At 44.3% G+C, this 8,733-nt stretch overlaps 1 protein-coding gene across 3 annotated transcripts in view; it reads left to right on the top strand.

Annotated features, from left to right (window-relative positions):
* SIPA1L2 (signal induced proliferation associated 1 like 2) overlaps positions 1–8,733 on the top strand; it is a 234,625-nt gene that overhangs the window by 48,064 nt on the left and 177,828 nt on the right. The window lies entirely within an intron of this gene.

Below are 8,733 nucleotides of genomic sequence, written 5' to 3'. Positions count from 1 at the left end.
CCCCGCCCCGCCCCGCGGCCATGTTGTCCCACCTTACAGATGTTAAAATCTGGTCACCCTACTTTAATAGGAAGCTGGGTCCTGGGTCTTGTAGGGTTTCCAAAGCTGCGCTGGTCTTCACAATAGTTTCATGCGAGCTGTGTATCCCACATCATTGCGTTTAAGTCCATGTGGTGTCAGGCAGGAGTGTGGGCCCCAGGGTGTTTCATACTCGTTAGTTTAGAGATTTGTATGTTTACTGTTCTAAAAAAATGATGTGTTGAAAGCACCATGATCATAGGAGTCGGGCTGGCTGAGTTTACTTCCTGCGCTTGCTGATTCACCTGGAGGAGCGACCAGGCTCTTGAGTATCCCCTTCCTCCTCCAGGGAGGCCGAAAAAGGCTGACAGTTGTTTTTTTCTCTTTTAACACTTTAACTGCCAAGTGACATGTATTTAACCTCTGCTGATTTTGAGCCCCAGGCCTGTTGAAGCATATATAATTCAGTGTCTCTTGACCTGATAAAACACCATAGTCCCAAGGAAGAAAATTTTTTCTAGTGGTAGTCAATGTGTTAAAGTGGTTGTGAAATGGAAAGGAGTATAGATGGTTCCAAAAAAAAGTGTATAAAAAACTGTAAGAAAGGAACAAACTGTATTAAAATTGTATTACTCTCGTTACATTTGACTTCTTCAATTACGGTGCTCAAATGTGGCTCGCATTCATGTTTTATTATCATGTAGAGTATTATAATTTTAATACTTTTTCCTTAAAATGTGTATACTGTTTTTGATACTCTGTATATATTTAGTAGAGTTTCTAAACTGCATGTCTGATGTTGACCATTGCTATTTATTATTAAAAACAGATGCAGTTTAATAGAATTTAGTACCAAAATAGGGATCTGGAGCAGCAGTTCTCAAAACTGTTGGTCTTAAGGCCTCCTTGGCATGTAATATTGTTGAGATCCCAAAGAGCTTTTGATTATGGAGCTTGTCTCTATTGATATTTGCCACATTAGAATTAAAACTGGGAAGTTTTATAAAGTTACTAATTTAAAATGCCTTATATTTTGTTATAAGTAGCATATTTTATGAAAATAGCTGTTTTCCAAAGCAGAACACTTAGTGAGCAGAATGGCATTGTTTTATACGTTTGCAGATTTCTTATTGTCTGGTTTAGGAGAAGACAGCTGGGCCCCCTTTCCTGCTTCTGTGTTCAGTCTTTGCACCATCATTTTTCCTCTACCTTTGGAAGCCTCCTTTGTGCATTGGTGAAAGGAGGGCAGAAAAGGCAAATAACCCCTTGCGCTATCACTGTGGAGAGGTTTTCACCTCAGGGACCCCGGGAGAGGTCTTGAGGACTCACAGGGGTGCTCAGAGCACAGGGCTGCTGACGGCAAGTTTTTCTGGGAGTCTGAAGGGGACCTCCTTCCTCGGTGGGCTCTTGTCCGGGTGAGAGCAGGAGCCCACTCTTCTCAGGAAAGCCTGCTGGCAAGGCCGGGGCAGTAGACTCATCCGTGCTCCAGGCAGCCTTTGATTTTTAAATTGGGCTTATGTGTACCATTTTTTTAAAAAAAATTATTTCTCTGGGCTGTCTGATTAACTGTTTTGGTTTTTTCACTTCTCTTCTGCAAACATGATTGAGCATGGCTTTAGGAAAGCACATTCAAATCTTGGAATTGCCTAATTTGGGGGTTTCAGAAGGAGCCACTATCAAGCTCCTGTGAATGTTTTTTTGCTGTTGAAAGGGATCTGCTGGCTGGCCCGATTGGTTACCCCTGTAGTCCCAGCTATTCAGGAGGTCAAGGCCTAGAGTGCCCCTTAGAGGAAAGGGTTAGGATGGGAGGGTATGGTTATAAAGGGCCGCCCAGAGGCTGCTTTGCTGGTGTAGGACATGTTCTAGATCGGTGGCTCCCAACCTTGCTAATGCCATGGCCCTTTAATACAGTTCCTGCGGGTTGTGACCCCAGGTTGAGAACTGCTGTTCTAGATGCCCTGTGAGTGGCTGTGGTGAGAACAGTGATGGAGGGAGGAGGTGGGGCATGGTCCAGCTTGCTCTCCCTGCAGCACAGAGAACTGTTACCTAAACCCTTCCTCAACCACAGGATAAAGGCAGAGCTGCTGGTGGCGCCTGTGGCCAAAGGAGTAAGGTGCCGGCCCCATATACCAGAGGTGGTGGGTTCAAACCCAGCCCCGGCCAAAAACTGCAAAAAGAAAAAAAAAAAAAAAGAAAAGACAAAGCTGCTGTTTTTCTTGTGTATGTTCACAAATCCTGCATTTTCTATACAAGCAGGATTTAAGATGGGTCTGTGAAGGAGCCTTGTCAGAAGTAACCAGCCCCAGCGCATTGAATTGTCAGATACAGATTCTGATTTCCCCTTTCTCAGTCTCTGTGCAGTGAGTACACACGCATGTGTACACACTCATGCACACCCACGCCATGAATCACGACCTTTTACCCGGAAGCCCTTCAGTGTGTATTTCCCAAGACTCGAGCTTTTTACTTAGGTAACAATAGATTAGTTATCAAGTTTGGATCATTCAATACAGATTAATTACTTAACCCTGATCAGTTATTTGTAGTCCAGCTTTGTCATCCCCCATACAGTATCCAGTCTAGGGCTCAGGCCCTGCCTTCAGTTGCTGTCTCTTGATCATCTTTGTTTCCATAGCCTTTGTCTTTTATGTATGTTGGTAGATTTTGAATCTGTGGCCTGGGAGGTTGCCTTTAAAAATGATTTGAGGATAAGCATTTAAATAGCAAAAAATACCACTGGAGGGGCAAGTGGGTAGTTATCATCACATGTTTCCTTGTTACAAATCATAAATACGTAAGGGTGCATATGTTGGATGGGGAAATCGTGGAAGTCCTTGCAGGAGAGAGAAGAGGAGTGTTCGAGGGAACATGGAGAAAGACGGCCTGAAGAGCCTGTGTTCCCTCCTAATGTGCAGACTTGGCTGGAGTGCTAATGAAAACAGACGAGCCTCAGTGAATTCTGGTGCAGAAATAAAACTCAGGGAGGTAATTAACATCTTCAGGACAGGACATGGGAGGTGCTACCGGCATTTGGTTTAAGGAAAGCCCTTCACTTGGTCGAGCCGTCCTGGTCCCTCCCACTTTTTACGTCTGTCCACCAGCCAGGAAGTACCTGATGCTGCCCAGACACAGCTGATGACCCTCTGGTCTCTGCTGAGCTTTTGAGGACTGTGGGGGAAACGCTGCTGCTGCCCCCGGGACCAAGCGCTTCCTGGATTCTCCCTATTTCACAGTTGTACAGAGAGGACACGGTCTCCAGGTTATTTTCCTTATGGGTAATTTTGGTGTGTGAAGTTACGAGAATATTATGACATGTGCTACACTATATACTTTCATGATACGTGCGCATAATTTTAGGCATACTTTATTTTGTCAAAAGTTATACTCTTCAGTTTTAAAATTTGTCAACATACTCAGTTCAGACAACAAGGGAGTGCGTAATATAGAACAGAAATTCTTCCTGTAGTCACAGTCCCCCAAAGCAATCTCTATTCATAGATTTCTTTTAAATGTACATGTACACTTTTTTAAAGATGAAATTCTCCCATGCATACTGTTTTAGCCATAGATATGTTGTACATTTGCTTTTATTTTCACTTAACCAATATATTGTAGGCATCTTTTCTTGCCAACATTTAGGTAGTTCCTACTTTTTTTTATATCAAGTGGATTGTCAGTGTATGGATGTACTATAATTTATTTAATCCCTGTTGAAGGATATCTAGGTTCTCATCAATGTGAATGTCTATATTTAGACATACATAGTGATTTCCTTAAGATAAATTCCTAGGAATGGAATTCCTAGATGAAAGAGTGTGCACAGTTAGAATTTGGATGGATGTTGCTAGGCTGCCCTTTAGAAAAGTTGGGTCAGAAAAATCACACTGTCCATGACGTAGGAGCAAGTAACCCATAGCCTTTGACAGTAGCAGATAATCTCAGTATTTTAATTTTTTGATTTTCATATTAAAAAGTGTTTCATTGACTTTTATGTTCTCCTAAAATATTACTACTGAGGTTAGGCACCTTTGCAAGTTTATTGGTCACTTCTATTTCTTTTGCCCATTTATCTTTTGGATTATTTCATGTACTGATTTAAAAAAAAAAAAACACCTCTTCATTCTGGATCTTAGCCTAGGCAATAAACAAATATTTTTGCCAATTCTTACTTTGACTTTATTGAGATATCTTTTGCAGTAGTTTAGGTTTCTATTTTAACAAATATGTCAGTCTTTCCCTAAGCTTAGCTTTTTTTTTTTTTTTTTTAAGTAGTTTCTGGCTTGATTCTCACGCTCAGTGAATACTTACCCATTCTAGGATTCCAGGATTATAGAAATTATGCTCTGTGTTTTAGTTTTAAATTTATATATGATACTTTTCCCCTTTAATTTTGCATATGGTATGCAGTCCTGGTATAATTTTTCCCCCGTCTGCCAGCCTAACTCTAGGTATTCAGTTATTTTTTAGTTAATTTTATTTATACTTTTACTGTTTCAGTTGCGTACGATGTGCATCCTTATGAAATCTTTAGAGCGTTTCATATGCTCATATGAAGCTGTGCTTCCTTGACTAAGCTGCTCTGTACCAGGCGTCGTTTTTTCTTAAGTCGAAAATCCATTTTTAACATGGGTTACAATTGTCCTTCAATTAAAGGGGTCGTAAGGCGTCTGGTGATTAAACGGCCTGAGTAAAGTTTGCTTGTTTTGGCTCTTTTATTTTCTCTTTTACAACAATGTTTATTCTTCCCGAAATTTATGTATAAGGAGTATATTGTTTAAAATGTACACATTCTGTAATCATGTTAGAATTGAGGATGTGATCTACAGGTTAATTGTGGACTCGTTGCGGAATCCTTTATAGAGAATTTTGCCTTTCAGCGCCCTCACTTTCCCATGGCCAAAGTGAGGACCTGCTCATTTAACCATTTTAAAGGCTTAAAAAGTTGTTTATCCGAGGATTAGGAGACTTGTTCTGTAAGAGAAATTGAATTATTAGGAGTGACTAAGGAAGGTTGGGCTGAACTCCAGATTCTTGTCTGGAGTGAATAGAATTTTCTAAGATGGCTGGTACCAGAGTGTATTTCAGCTCTCAGATTTCTAGTAAGAATTTTTAATTCCTTAGTCATTTCCTTATCAGAAATGCGCTGTTTAATGCCTGGAATACATGTCTCGTTCTTCCTTTCTGATTTAGAATCACCTTCAACCTTCTACTTTTTGGAATCACAATGAATGTTGACAAGATCATGTTAGGCTTCCTTTCAAGCCTGTCCTTTTCCCTTAATGGACAATTTTATAAGGCCAGTAGAATCCTGGGACTCTACCGGACCTTTTAGAGCAACCGTCATGTATCTTCATCTTTTAAAATGTTTTCAAACTCAGTTCTCATTGTTCTGACCCAAGTTTCCCAAGAAACCTCCTACTTGGTGGATGTCCACGGGGGAGCAGCGTGCGTTGAACGGGGGAGCAGCGTGTGTTGATGGCGCTGTCCAGCTCACAGCCGGTAGTTGCTGTCACTTTCTGGGATCCCTGGTGCTTCCTCCTTCAGCTGGTGTTTGACCACTGGGAAGTACCTTCACCTACATAGGAAATGTTCTGATTTCATGTCTCTGAAAGTCCGTTTCTTGCTGCTTATACTCAAGGCTTCTAAGGGTGGGTTAGTACATTTCCAGATTATATTTAAAGCCATTTTATTGCACATTGGCCTGTCAGCCAGAGTAGACATGTGTAGCCCCCTCAAGCAGATGATCTTATAATCTGAAAGCCTTAGGCCTGGGAGACCGAGGGCTCTTCTGCTCACTTATGCTTGGCAATGATTTAGTTCCGTAAATACTGACTGGAAAGTTTCTGTAAGGGCTACCCCACCTCCCCCCACCCCGCCACCTTCAACAGTTTGTTATCCAGTGGGGAAGAAATAACTGTACACAGGTAGCTCTGCTAGAATCAGGAGCACTCGGGGAACGCTGGTCAGCTGAGACGGCCTTGGGTCTGCGTGTCCTCCAGGGAGCCTGCTACGTGGGAGGACATAAGACACAGGTTTGAATGGACACGTGATTACATTGAGGTGTGTAAATGTTGGCGTACTTAATTCAGAGTGAAAACGATGTGTAGAAAGAGATGACGTGGTGGAACTGTGTATGGCTTCATGGGGTATAAACATTCGATGACCTTATCGAGGGCCTGGGGCAGGCTGAGCTGCAGTCCAGCTTGGTCCTCCTGCACTTGGGTCCAAGTCCTCCTGTTCTTTAGCTGTTACCTCCCAAGGCCTGGAGCACCTGAACCTATTACATGAACAAAGTAGGATTTGGTCTTTAGTGTGACAGGTCCATGACAAACTGTTCTTCCTCTGTTCTCACACCTCAGCAGTCAACACAGAAGACCTTTGCGTCCTGATAATGTGCTCAGATTTCCCCCAACGTCATGTAAGCAGTTCTGTACACTGTGGTCCTCAACCCTGGGCTGCAGACCAGCCAGTCCTGGTCCTAGTGGGGGCCTGTTAGGAACGGGGCCATGTAGCAGGAGGTGAGCAGCAGGTGAATAACTGAAGCTTCATCTGTTGACAGCAGCGCCTCCCCATCCCATACATCACACCACCTCCTGTCACATCAGCAGTGGCATTAGAATCTCACAGGAGTGCAGACCCTACTGTAAACTACGCATACTAGGGGTCTAGGCTGTGCGCGCCTTATGAGACTCTAAATGCCTTCCCCACTCTGTGGAAAAATTGTCTTCCATGTATCTGGTCTCTGAAGCCAAAAAGGTCAGGGAACACTGTTGTAGCAGACACCAGCTGGGTGTCCTCCACTTTAATTCTGATACCATCTACCTTGAGAGCCAGTCAGATCCCACAGGTTAGGGTCTCGGACCTGGGAGACCTCGAGTGACTGGGTGTAAGGTAGGGAAGGAGGTATTAATCTTCCCAGACTAACCCAGTTGCCGAGTGGGTCCCTTTGCCCTCACGGAGCCGGGCAGGCCCCAAAACTGCTTGCTAGAGTCGCACGCCTCACGGGCAGCAGGCTCCTGCTCTGGGCAGGCCCAGTACTGCTCGCTAGGGCCGCAGGTGTGCTGCAGGCGTCCCACAGGCAGAGGCGGAGAAATCCTCCAATCCAGGTAGACCCAAAACAGCTTGCAAGACACACACTCGCCCCATGGGGGCCAGGGGAGGTGTTCCCTGCTCCAGGCTCCCAAACTGGGCGGGCCTAGAACTGCTTGCTAAAGCCACGCTCGCCCTGCAGGTGGTGGTGGAGGGGTCTACCGCTCTTGGAGGGCCCAGAACTATTTGCTAGAGCCACATACGTCCCTCAGACAGAGGTGGAGGAGTCCCCCGCTCTGGGCTCCTGCACTGGGAGGGCACAGATCGGCTTGCTAGCATCGCACGGGTGATGCAATGGGCGATGGTGAAGTAGTCCCCCGCTACCCCCCAGCTACTCTGGTGGGGCTGAACTAGCACTGATCTGGTCGCTCATGTACCCTGCGCTACCGCTGCCATTCCCCTACCCTCTGGCTGCTCCAGGGTGCTGAACTAGGACTGATCTAGCCACTACAGTTCCCCTGTTCCACTGGTTGCCCCAGAGGGGCCAAACTAGGACTGATCTGGCTGCTGCCAGTTTCCTGCCCCCTGTTGCCTGGCAGGCTGAACAAGGTCTAATCTGGTCATGCACACTCCTGTGCAGCTGCTGCTGTTCCACTGCACCCCAGCTGCCCCAGCACCCGCGAACTGGGAGAAGAGAACAGACATGCTCTGCCTGTCTCCCTGGGCAACCAGAAGAAGCCATCAACTGAACAGTTCTGATAAGGCCTCCAAACAAGGTAAACTCAGCATGGGGTGGAACCAGTGGAAAAACTCTGGCAACTCAAATAACCAGAGTAGATCAACTCCTCCAAGGGAAAATAGGGAAGACACAATTGAAAACCCCATCCACAAGCAAATGGCTGCGATGTCAGAAATCAAGTTCAGAATGTGGATAGCAAATAAGATTAACAGACTGGAAGAAACGAAGGAATTAGGAGCTCAAGAAATTATTCAAAAGATATCTCAAGAAATTATTCAAAAGATGACTCAAGAACTCAATGATTTCAAAGATAAAATGATCAAAGACTTTGAAATACTGAGAAAAGAGGTTGCAGCCCTCAAGAATCTGAAAGACACAGTGGAATCCCTCTGGAACAGAGTGCAACAGGCAGAAGAAAGGATCTCTGATACTGAAGACAAAGCTTTTGAAGAAGCCCAGGTGTGCAAAGATCATAAGAAATGGAGAGCAAAATCAGATCTCACTCTCAGAGAACTCTCGGATAATTAGAAGAGAACTAATATTCACCTTATAGGAATCCCAGAAGGTGATGAAGTTGCTTCACAGAACACGGAGGCTCTTCTTCATGAAATTATGTAAGAGAACTTTCCAGACATGCCAAGAGATTCTTAAATTCAGATTAGCAGATAGTTTCAGAACCCCAGCACGACTCAATCCGAACAAGACATCGCCCAGACACATCATAATTAACTTCACTAAAGTTAAGATGAAAGAGAAAATTTTGAAAGCAATTAGACGTAAGAAAACCATAACCTACAAGGGGAAGAGTATTGGGATGACTGCAGATCTCTCGGCTGAAACCTTTCAGGCTAGAAGAGGATGGTCATCGACTTTTAATCTCCTAAAACAAAATAACTTTCAACCCAGGATCCTGTATCCAGCTAAACTGAGTTTCATCTACGATGGAG

The sequence above is a fragment of the Otolemur garnettii genome, unplaced genomic scaffold, assembly GCF_000181295.1.
Source record: "Otolemur garnettii isolate 467f Iridium unplaced genomic scaffold, OtoGar3 scaffold00116, whole genome shotgun sequence".
In the NCBI taxonomy this organism is placed as follows: Eukaryota; Metazoa; Chordata; class Mammalia; order Primates; family Galagidae; genus Otolemur; species Otolemur garnettii.
The sequence above is the reverse complement of the archived record's forward strand: the minus strand, read 5'-3'. Positions and strand labels throughout refer to the sequence as shown.